Below are 19250 nucleotides of genomic sequence, written 5' to 3' on the forward strand. Positions count from 1 at the left end.
AATATATTTTTATATGTTTGGAAAGGTGGATAAATTGACTTTTGTTGTTTTAAATATGTGAAGCGTTTAAGTTTCGTTTCCGTATTAATTTCTACAACATAAAGATATTTTTGCGTTAGCGAGTGTCCATTGCTCGAGCGGACAAGTGAAAACTGTGAAACCTTCGTAAGAGATCTCCGCTGAAGTGGTCGCAACATGTTCCTGTGTCGAATAGGGCCTCATCTCCAATTGAGACATTTATCAACGTGTGGTGGCGAAGAGAAATGAAAGCTTCTTATTTCAGTAACATTTAACTGTAACTGTCGATGAGAGAGAGAGAGAGAGAGAGAGAGAGAGAGAGAGAGAGAGAGAGAGAGAGAGAGAGAGAATGGAAGTTTTCTTCAATTAAAAAAAGATTGAAGCTCTGTTCCGAATGGCGATTATCATAAATGAGGACGAATTACATTTCAAATGAAAGGGAACAAGACCGCTGTGAGCGCACTATGTTCGGTGGCACATAACTCCGAGGCATTGATTAAAAAATGAATAAATGAAAGCAATGATTCTTAAATGAGGATGAACAATTGAATAGAACGATTGATGAGATAAAGGGAGGAGGCCGGAGGGGGACCAAAAGAGAGTTCCGAGTCTTGTGGTGGCGCTGCAACTTATGGCTATGAGACTATGAAACTGGCTGTGCCATAAGCCTACGGTAATGAATCGAGAAAACTGCTTCCGGTTTTTATGGTGGTTCTCAGCAAGAGCATTCTCTTTCAAAGAGTATGGAACATTAATTTTTGGGTTCACAATACAGTTTATTTCCCCTATTTCTGCGCTTCTCAGTGATAGCTGATAGCATTCCTGAAAAATAATTAAACTTAGATCATTGGGTAAATTCTAAATAGCAAATGATGTTTTTACCTATTTCTTTGACTTTCTAACTGCTAAAATCTACAGATTTGGTGAAATTTTTCTAAGTCAGAAATGGCTTTTGTAAATAGAAATTTAAAATCAGTGATTCCATCATCCCGATATTCGGTCATTAATTTCTTCTACAGTTCTCCCTATCTAGAGAAATGAAAAGTCTGGTAGTTATGAAACCTTGCATTCCCAAGATTACATATTCTTTTTTTATCTTTGACCGAAAGTGATTGGTGCAGATTAATTTCTTTATGCTATCGAAAATACCAGGGGCATCATCTCGTCATATTATTGTATTTATATTTCATCAAGTTTTCTGCTTCGCTATATAGCCTACATATTTGAAAAGATAAGTTTGCATAAATTTAAAAAACGTAACCAGCCAATAGAACAACGAAGCGCTGAAAATGGGATTTTCAGTCACTTGCTGAATAGGTTTTTGATCAAGACGAAGAAACCTTTTTGTTGACTTATAACAAATATGTATGACAAGCGTTATATATGGATATTTGGTTTCTTAAAGAAATAATCCTATTCTTGGCAATTTACCATTTGAGTAACCCGATGGAAATTAGAGCGAAGGGTAATTTTGTAATACGGCTTTAATAATACTTGAAAGTTGATTTTGCAACAATTTTAAGCTTAACCTTTCGAAAATACTTAGAAATTTTACAGTAACACAGGCACTGCTTAATTTTTTCTCTAATGGTGTCACTAAAAAGTATAAGAAGTAGTTGTTAGACTACATACAAAATCCTCAACCAAACTCCATCAATTCAAGTTAGTTCTCGAGAAACTTCTAGTTTTCAATCGATCATTTTAATGGATCTCAAGCTCTTCCATTGGGGACATAACTAGTTACTTTTAGAACTAGAACACTTATAATTTCAGTAGATTCAAGCAAAGATAGAACTAATGAAAAGGCTATCATACGCTTCAGTATATTTTACCAGTTTCAAGGATTTTTCTTTTCAATTTACTTTTTGTGATTAATAGGTCAAGGGAAGAAGTACCTGTGTATGAAAGGTTAACCTTTGCCTGTCTCAAGGGACATCCTTCAAATTACTGTCCTATGGGGATAAATTTCTAAGCTAATTTTTAGTTTACCTTTTTGTCGCTGGTGTCCGGTTGACGGAGTTTTACTTTTTTTTCTAACGGTTGAGAAATTTGTAAAGTTTCCGTAAGGTCTGGACTGATGTAAACCACAGTGACTGCACAGTTTGGACATTCTAAACGTATGCCTGAAGAACTGTATCATCTGCATGAGCAGCAGTATAATGCTACTTGGTTAGTTTGCTGAAATGCCCAACTACTTTGCAATATTATTAGCCATGCTGTATTCTTTGTACATCATGAGACATACGTGATGATAATTTTACTATACCATTTCCCCCAAAGAGCTCAGAGGGAATAATTGTGTCCTTGCGATATCTACCAGTATGTTTTTGGGTTTATTTTTGCGTCCATCAGCGCTTTACTAAACATTTATAAATTTGCGTCTGCACTAAAACATGTTTTTTACCTGTATGGATCTGTTGTTGCGTATTAAGGCGTGGCCCTTCTGTCTAGTTATTATTGTTACTATAATGTGCTATATATATATATATATATATATATATATATATATATATATATATATATATATATATATATATGTGTGTGTGTGTGTGTGTGTTTATGTATTTTATACTGGTTACATGATTTTTTTCCTTTTACACTATCGTTATTATTGTTGTTGTTGTTGTTGTTGTTGTTGTTATTATCATCATCATAACAGGCTAGGCTAAACCATAGTTGAAAAAGCAAGATGCTATAAGACCAAGGGCTACAACAGGAAATATTAACGCGTTTTGATGATTTTACCCTTAGTCCTAAATTTGTTTATAAATTGTTTTGAAGGATTTCATGTCATGGCATTAAAAGTAAGTAATTTTGATCACTCTTGAACAGGAATGGAGAAATATAAGATTTTTTTTTATAGTAAGATTGGCCATTAAAGTAATATATGCGACATCTTGACGCAGAAAAATAGTCTAGAAAGTAACTATAGAATGAATTATTTACCTTTATAGATTAACTAAAAGGTTCGAATGCACAAGCGCTACCTATAAGATCAAAAAGCCATTAACGATATTGTCAACGGAAATGTCTCTTATCTTGGACCTACAGAAGTATCACTTTGGAGAAATAATGGGAGTGGCCAAGATGCTAGATCTATCATTTGTATATTAATGGTTATTTATTTGGATTCTGTTTTGCTGCTCGGGAATGTACGGAATTTTCTGCTTTGTAAAAGCTGTATAGTTTTAAGGGCATTTGAAAGATTATTCAAACGAGTATCGAAAGCCGTTATCTTTAGTTTTTTATTCTAAAATAATTATATATCTTGAATTTCTCTGTATTGTCGCCTCCTCAAATGATGAGAAGTAATGTATGTATATATGTGTATATATATATATATATATATATATATATATATATATATATATATATATATATATATATATATATATATATATATTTATATATATATATATATATGTATATATATATGTCTTGTTATTTAACTTTTTACAAAAATTAGAAAAATTTTTTTGATTATGATATTCTTAGCTTTATATTCTAGTATCTATTGTTATGACTATCCAGGCATTTCTGACAATACCTTCAAGTACAACATAACTTGCAAATATCGTTTGTTGTATGAGGATTCCTTATGTGTATTACCCATCACTTTTTTTTTCTTACACTTCGTTGTGTGATCTAATTTGGTTTTAATAATCTATTGAAAATTATATTGCAATTATTATGATTATATTTGTAATGAACATATATTTTTTAATCCATCCGAACGACAGATCTTTCACAACAACTTTTCACATTTTGTGAAAATTTAGCAGAGAATTATATATGCTTATATTATACATTAATTTGCAATAAATATATATAGATAAATTTATGCATCAAGTTGCTGTAAATAGATGTAGATAAATCTATAAATTTAGTTGCCGTAAATAGATGTAAATAAATTAAATCAATAACCTATAGCGATTAATGAAGATGCCTATGGATGATTAATATCGAGTTGGCTAATGCTAAGAAGAGCCGAATAGATGCTAGTACTACTATATGAACGGCAATAAATAAAAAAAATACTTCTCTCTTAAGTAATTATTATTATTATTATTATTATTATTATTATTATTATGAATTTAAGATTTCTGCAAAAAACCAACTAACCATTGATGGTAAAAACCACAGTCGTTGTAAGTAGTAGATGTTTACAGTAATATGGAAAATGCCTACAGCCACGGTCATGATATATTTTGTATGGTATCGTTGAGCACATGTGTTCACTAAATTGTGATTTATGCTTTTCCTAACTATATTTGGAACATTGTAGATACACTTTAAACCCGTCAATGGCGAGGGAGAAAGTTATTATCCATTTTACGTATAAACAAATCTTGTTTCGAAAAATGTTGAAGTATACTTTTGAGGAAGTATACTGATGAAATAGAGTTAACTAGTTTAATTATTTCTTGCTCAAAAATGATCTCTATTAACTTGATATTAAATGTATATCAATAAACTAACTTTATTTTGGTCAAGGTAATTCAAAGGGAAGTTAATATGAGTTGTAGTTTGCTCCGAGTTTCAGTCGTCCGAGTCAATTAATTACTCACGATCTCTGGGTGAAAAATTCGAACTCTGCTCAGGAACTGGAAAAAGTTTTGCCCAGCGTTAACAACCTCACTATCACTGAAAGCTAAAGGAGCCTATACATTAGGTCTACCGGCTGAGTCATTAGCTGCTATTACCTTACCCTCTTTGCTCCTGCTTGTGTGGAGAGGGGCTGGGGCGCTGATCATATATGTATAAATTGTCGGTTCTCACATATCTAGACCTTAGTCGGTACCTAGGTTATTGGCCTGTTCCTTGCTTGTACCGTTCATGAACGATCATTAAGAGTCCAATTTCCCCTGAAGTTATTAGCTACATTTACCTACTTGTATTTAGGTAAATTTATTGTAATCTCTGTGAGATTTTTCTTTATTGATTTTTTTTTATTTACTTATTTTTTTTTTTTTTTTGCAGTGTAATGTCTCATGTAAGCATCCTTACTCAATATTGCGAATTATCTGGTTTATTCATCTTTATTTGTTAAGAGAGAGAGAGAGAGAGAGAGAGAGAGAGAGAGAGAGAGAGAGAGAGAGAGAGAGAGAGAGAGAGAGAGAGAGAGAGAGAGAGAGAATATATTAAAGTAGGTAGAGATTTTAAAAAAGTTCCTTGAGGGTGCCAGTATTTGTGCCGACATGTAATATGTCTTACATATGTGTACAACAAAAGCAAACCTATTTACGTGCAAGCGCTTCGTATAGGAAATACTACTTTGTAAAGGCAGCTATGAAATTGTGATTAAAAGATTCAGTCATTAAATAAGAAACAACTGTAGAGAGTTGTCAAAAACAGAAACTCTCTCTTCAGGAATGGCCAAAAACTGAGCGAGCCTACCTTTAAAAAAAAATAGATTATGGTTGACCTGGGCGCATTTGATGAAGGTAGATTTGATGTGATCCACAAATTTGTATATGATATAGGAAACACAGTGAATAATGTCATTATATCAAATACTATTCAGTGTGTTGCGTTAAATATTTTCATTACAATATAATGGGAGTTTGTACCCATAAATACTAGTATGATAATGAAAACGTTGAATGTCCTTGCAAAACTCATTGCTGAAACGCAATTATACTTCATGGAGAAATTTTGCTAAGGGTGGGGTGAAACTCAGTTCAACGTCACCCTGTATAGGACGATATGTTTTGCGATTAGAGTGTAGTCTAAAATTGTGAAACGGGTAGTGATTATAATTTTTAGGCAAAATTAAAAACCAAGTATTTTATATAATACCTACAAAACCTCAATTCTGATTTCCAATTGTGTTTCTGTCAAAATTAGTATAGTTAGCTAGCTTTTGGTAAAGTAAGGAACTCGGAAGAATGAAAATGAAACAGTGGCGTTCCAACTGACGCAGAGGAATTGATATTGCAGGAAATTATAAGATTTTAGTAAAGTTTTTAAATACTAATAATCTACACTCGCTAACTGAGAACGACATCTAAATATGAAATAAAAAATATTCTGATAATTGAATTGAAAAGTTGTGCAACATCTGTATGTGACTTATTACAAATTAAAACTGTTTTTGTATCATCGTTTGTTGAAAAAGGAGGCCATGGTTCCACCAATGATATTAACGACAGAGGTCGATTTAACATACAGAAGAGCGTTGAGAATCTTTGTCAGCCTTCTGCCGCCAAGATATCAAAAAACTCCTATTTCAAACCTACTGCTATAACGTATACGGCTGCTCGCTATGGGCAAACTATACGCGAGAATCGATGAGACGTATCACAGTCATCCACAATGATATCCTAAGGCGCCTCACCAATACCCCGAGGCACCATTCAGCTTCAGCGATGTTTGTTGAAAATGGACTGGATAACCTGAAAACCATCATTCGTCGCTCTATAGTAAGTCTCACCTCCCGCCTACGATCTAGTGAAAATCCCCTAATTCAAAATGTGCTTGCAAGTGCAGCGAGAATAAAATCCAAAATGTGGGAAACCTGGAATACGGAAGCGTCAGTACAATGAATTGTATTCACTAATATTTGATAGTGTGGCTATGCCAAATCCTCATCACTAAATAACTTTGGTATGATTCCCAGTATTGTTATGATAACGTGTTTTATTATGTTACATCTTTGTTGTCTGGATGTCCTGTATTTCCTTCACACCCCTGCTCAGTGACTAGATTTTTTTTTTTCCTCCCCAGTGTTCTTTCATTTTCAAGCAATTTCTGTTCCAACATATTATCACTGTCATCTCCATTTTGTTTTCTTTTTTTTTTCTCTCTCCCTCTCTTTTTGTTTGCTAATATGTATGGTATCATCATTGCTAAGCATTAATTCTTATGTGACTTTATTACCCAACCTTAGATCTCTGTGGTCAACCTGCTAATTGATGTTTATAATATATCACTGATTTATTGCATTTCTCATCTTTTTTTTTTTCTTGTACCGTTGTCAAAAGTGTAAGATCACTGTACCCTTACTATAACTCTGTATATGGCTTCTGCTGAAATAAAGATTATTATTATTATTATTATTATTATTATTATTTTTTTTTTTTTCTTCTCTCATACTAGATTGGACACACCCCTTATCTGATAAGAAAATGCACAGCTTTCCCCCATAGGGTTCAAGTCGGGTAACGATTTTAAACTACGGTAGAATGTCTGTAGTGTATAACTGCAATTTTTATTGCTGTTGTATCATTAGATAATTAATCCAGTATTGTCAGAAATCGGAAAAATGTGACTGATATCAATCGTTAAGTTTCATGCAATTGGTGATTGGATTTGTAAAGCTGGACGATGATTAGATGTGTTATATCTGATTTATGGCCTGAAAAAAAATACTGCAAGATTTCACAAGGATAAAACTCTGGAAAAGTGCAGTGAACACGAAGTCCTCAATTATGGGCTGAACTGAGTGTTAAAAGTCTGTTACTCTAGCTGTTTATTGTTAGCGTACCACTATCAAGTTTTTCATGCCTTCGTAGATGTTAAATTTGATTACAATTTTGCCCCGAAGGTAGATCAGCGGAATTCATCTTCAATCCCATTTTATATAACAAATGAATTATATATCTTGATTGAAGTGAAAATCAGGGGTCACCAACCTTATAATTATTCGCTGAGATTTCAATTCTCGAAGATTAGCAATATAGTCAGTTCAAACTCAGAGTTACAGGAAATTATTATTATTGTTATTATTATTATTATTATTATTATTATTATTATTATTATTATTATTATTATTATTATTATTATTTCCGTGGGAGCATAGTACGAGACTAACTATCCTTAAGGTTCTTGATATTTGTAGTGATATAATTTAATGAGATCATAAATAAGAGATCATATGTCATTCACTACAAACCTTTCATGATATATTACAGATTCCAGTCTTAAAACCATGATTTTGCATCAATAGTTTCATTGGGTTTAATTGTATTCCAGTCTGTCATGAAGAAAACTTATATTAACTTAGCAGAGTTCATAAGAATTCCTCTGAAGGAAAATTAATCGTAATACAATAATGTCGAAGGATTTTCTTTATTTTTCGCGGATTTCATTTAATGGAAAAACAAAAATCCAATCCTAGGAATTTTTGTTTCCAAAAGCAGCGGCTGTAATTGATAACGAATCCAGATAATATCACAATATGACTACGTGTTGCATCACATTACTACACATCTCGTTTTCTTGACAGATCAATTCCGTTACTGTTTCTACTTAGCAAGAACATGCTAAACATATGATAGAAGTCATAGAAACCTTGGCCAAAAAAGCTATGATTGAAAAGAAATAAACAAAACTGGCATCTTGACGAAAATGATAGAAATGTTCAAATCACATTGTCTCTGTTGTCACAGGATAAGAATTGTCTTATCGCCTGTATATTAATTTGTCACTTCCAGATGTATAATTTTACATTGTTCTCCTGGAATGTCCGAGAATTACAAATAAAAAGGAATGGAATATGTGGTTCAGGCCGTATGAGCCGGTTCTGAAACCAGGGAGCCCATTTAGACGGAAGGGTAGGGGGTGAAGAGGCGTTGCCAATGACAAATAAAACCAGTATGTTATTTTACAGCTCCTAATTCCTTTTTAGTTACTGTAGATTGAAATATCAATACTCTATTATCTAGTCTTAGAATATTTTCTACCGAGTAAGACAAGCAAAAATGAGAAACAAATATTGCATGCCCAGTCTCATTAGCAAGAGAGTTACTGTTAATTTCAGACAAACATGTTTTAAACTCCTGTAGACTTGAACCACTGCCGGACATATCCCGGTGGTAAGCTAACATTCATCGAGTCTGTAACCTGACCAAGATAAATGGGTCGTCACGAGAAATGGGAGCTGGCATTCGTTCTTAGGCTTAATATCAACTTAATTACACAATACGAAATTGTTTTCGTCACACTTCCTAGAGAAGATAATTTTGTAATCAGTTGTTGATTAAGGTTTTTTCCTAATTGGATTCGTGCATGTGACTGACCCGCTTTTTATTTTGTGAGAGAGAGAAGGTTTGTGTATCCCCGTAATTATCAAAACTGTGTTACTAACGGCCACCCATACTAGTTTCATTTGCTGTGAGCGATCAGACTGAAGTCTTCCACCATCATCAATCCCGAGAGGATAGCGCTGGACTAGAAACGGCTGCATTTATTCCTGCTGTTGTTGGTGTTGTACTTGTGTGATAATGTATTTTCTGTGCTAATTTAATTCGACCTTTTTAATTCTCTTTCAGATGGACGGTGGTGGAGGGTTTGTGCGTGCGGGATTACTTGGTCTAACTCAGGGCGTCTCTCTTCATGACCCACTCCGACTTCACCATGCTCTCCACTCACAGGTTAGTAACACTCCCAAAAACGATAAGTTAATTTGTCCGTCGAGGCTAGGTTGATTTCCTTCAGTCGGTCTTTAGTAAGCCTGCCTTATGAATGCTCAAACTATGGAAAAAAATCCCAGTTATAATGTGTTTCAGATAGTTTGTCCGTCGAGAGTTTGTTATTTTGCTTTAGTAAGATGTTAGAGGTTTCTTAAGGAATCCTGGAAATGTTAAAAAAAAAAAAAAATTACCTATCGCATTCCCTTTGTGATTAATTTGATTCGTAAAAGTTTGAGGGTATGAAGCAGTTATAAATTATGATTTTGGTAATCATTTATCCTCGAGTTTTGCAAAAATAGTTCCCAATAGAGTAATATTTTGCATTTTAACCAGGATGGACATTGCGTAGACAAGATGTGAAATATCTTTAAAATTTCAAAACTAATAGAAACTGAGAATTCCATGTAATTATATACGTCTATTACATAAACATAAATATATCAAAGTATAGATTTCTTGTTTTCAGGCGACTGAAAGTATGAAGGATGGCACAAATACCACATCCCTCCTTCGGCCTCTCACAGACTATCCCCACCTGCCCCTCCTTCCTTTCACGGCCCCTCCATTCCTACACCCACACCTTGACCCTCGTCTACCTTTCTCTCCGTCGGCTTTCCACCCTCTGCATCACCCAGCCCACGAAGCCCACGCCCGTGCACAAGATGCCCACAACAAATTACCCCCACCTCCCACATCCAGCCTCTCCGGATCCGCCTTCTCGCCGCTTCCCGCTAAAACGGCCAAGATGGAGGAGAGCGGCTGTTCTACTTCGGCCATTCCTTGCTCTTCTTCAGGGCTTTTTCGCCGGCCCTGTTGGCCTCACTTGACCCGAGGACAGCTTTCTTGACCGGAGGAGGAGGGGGAGGTAGCGGAGGCGGCGGCGGGGGTCTCGGGATCCTTGAAGATCGGCGGGATTCACCGTCACCGCGAGGTTCACACGGCTCCAGGGAATCGCCGGGACACGCTCGTGACACCGATACACCTAATTCTAATAGCGACGAACCTAAAGGTATGTGCGGAAGTCTTCTTTATTCACATTATTGTTACAGATTTTTTTTTACTCATTATCTTCATTGTAATTGAATGATATTTATTGTTTCAATAATTCCGTTAACTTAATAGCATTCTCCTTACTGTATTTACAAATTAAGAAAGTGGTGTCGTTTCGCAACGCAAGTAAACGTCCATTTCGTGCAAGCATTGGCGTACATTGCTGGCTATGCGGGGTCGCGTTGTCGGCCATTGCAAAGGCTGCATTCTCTCTCTCTCTCTCTCTCCTCTCTCTCTCTCTCTCTCTCTCTCTCTCTCTCTCTCTCTCTCTCTCCCCTTACGTGTCGGACGCCACTGACCAGTCGACCGCTAACACCAATTGGCCCGAGGGTGAGCAACAATGAGCTTCCCATTTCTGATCGGATAAAGGGTCAGAATTTAATCAAATTTTCATCAGCGGCGATAGCGAGTCTCGCTGTCCTTCCCAATGTCCGAATAACGCGCGAGGAGACCATTGGATAAAGTAACGCCCCTTCTTGCTCCGCCGTCTTCAGATGACGAGAAAATACTCCGTTGGCCTTTGATGGCCCCTCGATTTCCCACTTAATATCTTTCCTCGTTTCAAGGAAGGGATGATGGACCAAGACCTTTTGCAAATTGGCGAAGCTTTTAGAAGTTATTTCAAAATTCAAATGATTTTGCTATGTTGGTAATATATAATGCGTTTATCTACTGTATATGTTAGCATATAAAAATTACTATTCATAAATTCACACACATACTTTTGTATATATACATACTGTAATATATATAGTATATATATATATATATATGTGTGTGTGTGTGTGTGTGTGTGTCACGTCTGTGTGTATATCGTATATAAATTTCTAGTTCACATCATGATCGAATCCTAGCTGTCAAAATGATAGTGACTCCTAATATTTTTTTCCTTTGCTGTAAGAACGTAAAAAGAAAGTTAAAAGTTTTAAACTTGAAAAAAAACTTTTCCGGTGAACCTTAATGTTTCTATCCTTAATTATATATACTTCGGCATAAAAAAAAAGTACGGGCGGCCAAATTGATTGTTTAAAGAAAATAAAATAGCATCATTTTATATAAAGAAAATTGAACGAAGGTTTAATTTTAGCAACAGAAGATTGCAACATTTCAATTCACTTAAAGTTTCATCTAGAATTGTTATTGTTGCGCCATGCATTGTTCTCTAGATAGTTTGTTATTCGTTTAGATATAAAGATTGGTTATCCACTTCTTTTATAAGAAATTATAACTAAAAACTTTTTATACTATTTTCCTTACTAGTTGACCACGGAGTTTTAGATTTCGTGTGTTTTGTCATTATTATTATTGTTGATATGATCATCAGCGCAACTGTCATTACTATCATTACAAATACTTATTGGGAAATTTATTATTTTCATTATTAATAACACTAATTTTATGTTTTTTATAATTTTGGAGTGAATTTGGATCTTATGCCTACTGTATAGTTGGTGGCTTTCCAGAATAAATTTTTTTTTTATCTCCAAAATAATACACAACTTGACGTTTGTCTTAGCATCATTGGTATCGCCAAATCATAAGTGAATGAAACCCGTTTATTGAAATATATAAGGAAAACAAGATTTTATTATTGATCAGTGCTTGGACAATTGCGGAAAAATAACGTGTTATTTCCATGTTCATATTTTACTTAATGAGAGAGAGAGAGAGAGAGAGAGAGAGAGAGAGAGAGAGAGAGAGAGAGAGAGAGAGAGAGAGAGAGAGATGGGGGGAAGTGTAAATCCTGTGGCAGGGCTCAGGTGGTTTGGGACCCCTACCCGTCCCGCCTGGATTATCCTTCTGATGTATGAACCAGAGGGAAACAGAGCCAGAAGTAAGGGAGAGTCCTCTCTTTCACCCCCATTCCCCCCCCCCCCCTGCATACATTGTAGAGTGGAAGCAATGGCGGTCCAAGTCAAGGGGTGATGATAATACAAGGTTCAGGTCAGGTCAGAAACTTGACCTGCCATAAAGATCTTTCATTACTCAACATTGTGTAAAATAATGGGTAGTCAAAACTGCAGTTTTGTCAAGCGTAACTCTTATCCGAAAGGTCGGCTTAGGTGTGGTCAAAAAGAAAAATCTTAATTTTAAAAGGTACTTAATGTGAAAAATGAATTTCTAGTGATTATGATTGAATTATCGATGAAATTCGTTCAAATATATTTGTATAAAATACATGATTTTTGTTCTATGTACTGTGTCTACTTCAACGTCTTTTAGTTTCATTCATTTAACCAACAGCGACTTCAAATGGAATTGACTTTTCTCCCTCCGCCTACATACATTTCTGTATCTCTATTTGCGTTCACCACAAAGATGCCTTTGCAAGTCTTTTCAGAAAACCTCTTGACTCCTTTTAATTCATCTTCCTCATCCAACCGGGTTCCTTTTCAGCGAGCTTTCAACTATACGTTTTCCCGAGGTCCAGGGACCTCTCGTCTATTCCATCATCGCTTCTTCTGTAAGATGTAAGAATATTTTTTTTTTTGCCGGTGCCAAAGAAAGAAAGAGTCTGAGAGCTCTTTGTGGCGGTGAATGTAATCCAACCTCATCTGAGCATTTGGCCGACGGATGAAAAGCTTCGTAACAAGGGGGATCCTCCGCTCGCCTCCTATATTAATATTCTTGAATTCTGAACAGGGTCGTGTCATCCAATGCGCTTTTGTTGCCACGGTGGTGGTGGGGCTGGCAGGGCTGGAGGTACCCTGATCAGGTCTCTCTCTCTCTCTCTCTCTCTCTCTCTCTCTCTCTCTCTCTCTCTCTCTCTCTCTATCAGTAGAATGTAATGAAATATGTTATTCATATGCGCGAGTTATTATTTATTGCATAATTTTATTGGTCCCTCAAATTCACGTGTGACGCAAAAAAAAAAAACTTTTTTATGTAAAGAACAAAATCAGCTCAGTCGTTTGTCGATTAAACGGGGAGTTAGACCAGACCATTATAGATTAGCCTTCTTTCGGTATGTAGAAAATACAAAAAGATAATAGAACAAATTTTTTAAAAAACCCTCTTGTACAGGCAAACGAAATAGTCAGGATCTCTTTGCCTAGCATCTTGAACACCAATTTCATTTGCCTTTGAGAAACATGAAATGTGGTGAGTAATGATTCCTGATTGCACAGGTTCAGTTTTGATGCTTTGTTGACCTAATATGGAAACAAATTCGCCCCATTTCCTGTTCTAGGAATTCCATCTATTCATAGTTTTGAATTATATATCTGTTTGAATGGCCTTTACAGCTGGGCCATTTCCGTCGAATTTATACATATTTCAATTTAAAACAGCTCATCACTGAAACCCTTGATGTCCCGTTAATTTGACCAGTATCTGAGAGGTTGTGTGTTGTCGAGGTTATCCTGAACACCGGTATCCTCTTCTTCTTCTTCTTCTTCGTCGTGACTCTAGGTTCTGAGCTGCTTGAAGGAATCAAGGTCTATAGACCTTGGAAGGAATCACGAAGTGTCGTTATACTATGTGATTTACCTTTTTTAGGGGTATAGAATGTGGCTTACCGGTTTAAATGTATCCTACCTCAGTAAGAGTATATAAGTAGTTGGCAATTTGTTGAAATCAATTTTTATTTACATTTTTTAATTTGAAGAACTGCTGTTCAATTTTTCTATAATTTACATAAAATTCTAAATTATGTGTGAAAGTTTAAAACCAATTTAATTTAGTTTTCAATAATGAAAGATGTCTTATATTTGATCAACGTGGACAACTTTCCTTTCATTTCATATTTACTTTTGTTCTTAGGATGATTAACATGCATGTGGGTTAAGACAGAATATAAAATCGGCTGTTATCGTTATTATGATTATATTAGAGGCTTAGCAAATGTATTAGGAATATCAACTAACATGATTTGTTTCAACTACCTGCGTTTATAATAATTTAGATTGGTGGTGGGGGAGTTTGGCCACTTAACTACTCAGAAAATACGCAGGTAATTGCTTGCTACGTTTAGCGTTATTCATTTGGTGGACTCATTATTTTTTTTGTCTAAAAGCAATAATTTTTTCCCAGTCATGATATTTTCCCAAAAGTCATGATTTCCCCCTTAAATTCCTGATTTACCCTTTAAAAATCCCGATTTCCCTTAAAATTCAGGATTTCCTTCTAAAATTCATGATTTGTCCCTAAAATTCATGATTTGTCCCTAAAATTCATGATTCCTCTCATAAATTCATGATTTACCCCTATAATTCATGGCTATCCCAATAAATTCATGATTATCCCCCAATAAATGCATGATTTCTCCCCATAAATTCATGATTTTTTTCCCATCCGTCCTGATTTTTTCCCCAGAAAAACTCATATTTTTCTCCCCAAAAGTCATGATTTATCCCCAAAAAAAATCATGTAAACCGGGTCGTACCTTATATCGTCCGCACCTCATTTTTCTTCTTGTACACAACTATTGAAAGGTCAGCCCATGTGTGGTTGGGAGAGCGATGGAAATCTTGAAAGGGGAGCTTGATGCGAAAGAATAAATTCCTCCCATTATGAATTCATGGAATTCGGTGTCTTTTTGGCAACGCCTGGTAGTGTGTTTCGGTTTACTGGACAGTGAATTAGCCGTGTGGGATCAGATTTAGAAACATGTAATCAGCGACATGAAATCATTCTTCAGATGTTAATCGTTTTAAATATTCTCTCTCTCTCTCTCTCTCTCTCTCTCTCTCTCTCTCCTCTCCTCTCTCTCTCTCTCTCTCTCTCAAGTAAATAAAATAATTATGAGTGTTCGACGTCAAAATATCAGTATCATTCCTTGTTTTATCCCTATCTTAGAGTGTAGATTGTAGAAAGTGTTATATGCACTCCTTGCGTATCAGTAAATGCGTTTAAACTTTCATGGTCATTCCTTTTATGCTTCTTAAATCAATTGGTATATCTTCGGGAAATTTTCTTGCTTCCCTTACAATAGATATACTTATTAGAACCCTATTCGAATTTGAAATAGACCCTGATCGTACTAATTACATCCATATTTCAATCTTAATTCTATTAATGTGCTAAGACCTATTTCACTATAAAGTAACGCAATTTAGGTCACTTCCTTTTAAGCACTAGTTCTAATTTCCGTTAGGTTTTTGTGGTTTTGTGGAAAATAGTAATAACAGTATTGACAAGCAAGAATGTCTTAAAAATTATGGAAGGTAACCAAGAAATACAATTGATAACAATAAATGAAATAATTGTAATCATAATGTAAGTTTTACTTAAATCTGTAAACCAGCCATTAAAAAATATTGATTTTTGTCATAGAAAAAAGTATAAATAAATAAACAAAAAGAAAAACTAAGAACTAAGATGAAATAAAATAGAATATAATAGAATAAAACGCCAAGCTACAATGTAAAAAAAAGCCATAAAATACAGACTTCATTTTTAAAATGGAAAAATGGTAAATTCGACAAATGTCCATATACCCTAAATATTATATAACAGTGATAACATATAAATCATGTAATTTTAAATCACAGCAATCAGTTTAAATCACAAATAATACGTTAACACAGCTATTGTTACACATGACACGCATCCGTGAAATCTATTTGTTTGGGAAATTTCGTTTTAAAGTTTTGATAAGCATAGCATTCGGTTGGATCTCTTTTTTTCCGAGTTTATAATTGTATATTCAATAATTTCGTTATTTATGTCCCATATAGAATACAATTTTTAAAACAATTCTACTAAGCTCATTTAGTATTGTGCTCTCTCTCTCTCTCTCTCTCTCTCTCCTCTCTCTCTCTCTCTCTCTCTCTCTCTCTCTCTCTCTCTCTCTCTCTCTCTCTCTCCTATGTCTAGATTTATCTATCTATCTATTTATCTATATAATATATAAATATATATACTGTATATATATATATATATATATATATATATATATATATATATATATATATATATATATATATATATATATACAGTATATATATATATATATATATATATATATATATATATATATATATATATATATATATATATATATATACAGTATATATATATATATATATATATATATATATATATATATATATATATATATATATATATATATATATATATATATATATATATGGGAATATCTGGTTTTCTTAGACTATAGGGTCATTGGTATTTATCTATAATCGAATATCCGATGTTTTCTGGCTTTCCTCACAATCTTCAGAGAGATATTGAATATCTCCAACTTGGCTTCACACCAAGTTAATTAGCTTACCTTGAGATGGGAAGTCAATAATTATATTGATAGAACCAGACTATTAGGTTATGGGAGTTACTAATTTATTTGTTAGTGTATGCTATATAGCAAGAGTGGGATCCTGTAGATTTAAATTTACCAAAATAAAAGGTCAACAAAGGTCATATAAGCTCTGATTAGCGTTTTTTAGTGAAATATCTTCAAATATGGGAATACCTTACCGTGTTGAAGGGTTATCAAAACTGAATGATATTTAGGAAAAACAGAAGATTTATTTATTTATTTATTTATTATTTTTTACATTTAATCCCCCTTGAATAATCCGTAATTTATTAGAAATATGTATATGTACTCATTGTGTGTATATATATATATATATATATATATATATATATATATATATATATATATATATATATATATATATATATATATATATATATGTGTGTGTGTGTGTGTGTGTGTGTGTGTGCGTGATTTTACATATACATATTCATGTATCCTTTGGGAAAATTCCTAACAGTTTATGGGAAATATGATGAAATAAGGTATTGATTTCATTAAAAAGTGTAGAGAATACACCAACTTCATCTTTAGTCGAAAATTAGGGATTGAGAGAAGGGTTTCCCCCTCGCCCTGTGGTAAACCCCTATGCTAAGGGGGAGATGCATGTATACAATAGCTTGTACCATCCATTGTTGGGAAGAGGGATTGTTTTCGTTATTCGCATTTAATATTTATGCCTAATACATGTATGACATTTATGGGCTGTCAGTGCAATAGCCCGTATCCCTTATAAGGTGGGGCAACCGTAACCGAGCCGATTGGATGACATATTCATCATATTTCGAATTTTCTGAAACAACATACCAACATCCTCGAGTGTGGAAAGCTTCATATACGCCTATAGATGGAAGTAGTTGTCTTCTTGTTGCAAGAAATTGTGTTTATTTTGTGAAATTGACCAATCTTAGAGATCGGATATGTCAACCTGTATCTTAACTGTCATTCGTGAACGAACGGAGGATATGAATACCGAACGATGGATAGTTACCTAAGGAAGGCAGAGAAGTTTGATTCTGATTGCCATAAAAAGGGCTATCACGAGGCAGCCATTAGTACAAACAGAATGTCATACAGTTCAGCTTTCAAAGAAGAAATTGAAGTATTTAAAAACAAAACCAAAGATGAGTTCCCTTTGGAACTCCCGTTGCTAAAAAGGATAGTTGTCCATGAAGGGAAATAGTGGATCCGGACAAATATGATTTGGTAAACAAATGAAGAAATAAATAAAACGACGAGAGCTGTATGGTTCACAAATTCAGTGGGGACTTATAAACTTTCTAAATCACTTACGTTGGCTTGTTCATCACCACCCTCTAGAGACCCCTTGTACAACATAAACCAGGATGATACATCTCCGTATTATCAGAACTTTACATAAAGTCTTCCATTATACACCAAAAATTGTTCACAAGCAAAATTTTGGATCGGTTTTTATATTGATTTTTTTTTTTTTTTTTTTTTTTTTTTTTTTTTTTTTACAGTGATTAATTGTCATTATACACACTGTGAGGACTCTACCAGTGTGGTGATTAGACAGCAGTATTTAAAAATGAGACCTGTCATTTAAAGTATGCTTACAATAATTATTGTAAGAGAAAAATACACATATGGGACCATAAGATTGCTTATGAGTGAAAAGTGGGGTGTTAGTAACAGAACAGAAGGAAATGCAATTTTACAGGAAACTATAACTTATTCTGGACACCATCTGAAAAGCAACCTTTGTGAACTAAATTACGGTGAGAATATTTATCGCAGACAAAACTATATACCAGGAAACGTTCCCCAAATCTCCCGTTGACCTGCCAAGCGTGTACCAATAGAAATTTCATTGATAACCATATGGAATGATGAACCTCATTTCAGTGTTGTTTTCTGTATCTTTCTATTAGCAAAGTCATTTTTAGAAGATTAATGGCTTTATTGGATTCTGTAGATATCAAGACCATAGTTGTTTACATTTTATTGCGGTAGCTGCTTTTATTGTCAGTTTTCATCCATTCGATATTTCATCTGTCATATTCTTAGATCTTCCTGGCATGACTAATTAATTTTCCGTCTTCCAGATCACTTTAATAATATAAGGAATCCTTTGAACATCCTTGGTTCAAAACCAATATCTTATCTATAGGGTTAAACAGTGTAACTGTGTGTATGCGTGCGTTTGAATTTTAGTGCCTGTCCTCAGATACTAATTTATAATATACATATATTTCTCTCTACTACTTTTCCCCATATTTGTTTCTGTGAATGTAAAAGTAGCAGCACCATCTAATGGATAGTGATATATAAAGTAAGTTTTAAAAACAACACCACTCTAATCAGTTTTTTTTTATCCGTTTTCAATATTCATGTCATCTGATTTGACTTTGCAGTGTGATCATCATATCACCTGTTATTTCAAACGAAGGGCACTCGAGTGGATACTCAACTTTACTGATAATGAAAGCAGTTTGTGAACAGCACAAATCCATGCTATTTATTCG

The 19250-nt window shown here is 34.2% G+C and overlaps 1 pseudogene; it reads left to right on the top strand.

Annotated features, from left to right (window-relative positions):
* The window catches only part of LOC137631763 (E3 ubiquitin-protein ligase RNF220-like), a 180695-nt pseudogene that overhangs the window by 8610 nt on the left and 152835 nt on the right, over window positions 1-19250 (top strand).

Source organism: Palaemon carinicauda, chromosome 40, assembly GCF_036898095.1.
Source record: "Palaemon carinicauda isolate YSFRI2023 chromosome 40, ASM3689809v2, whole genome shotgun sequence".
Lineage (NCBI taxonomy): Eukaryota > Metazoa > Arthropoda > Malacostraca > Decapoda > Palaemonidae > Palaemon > Palaemon carinicauda.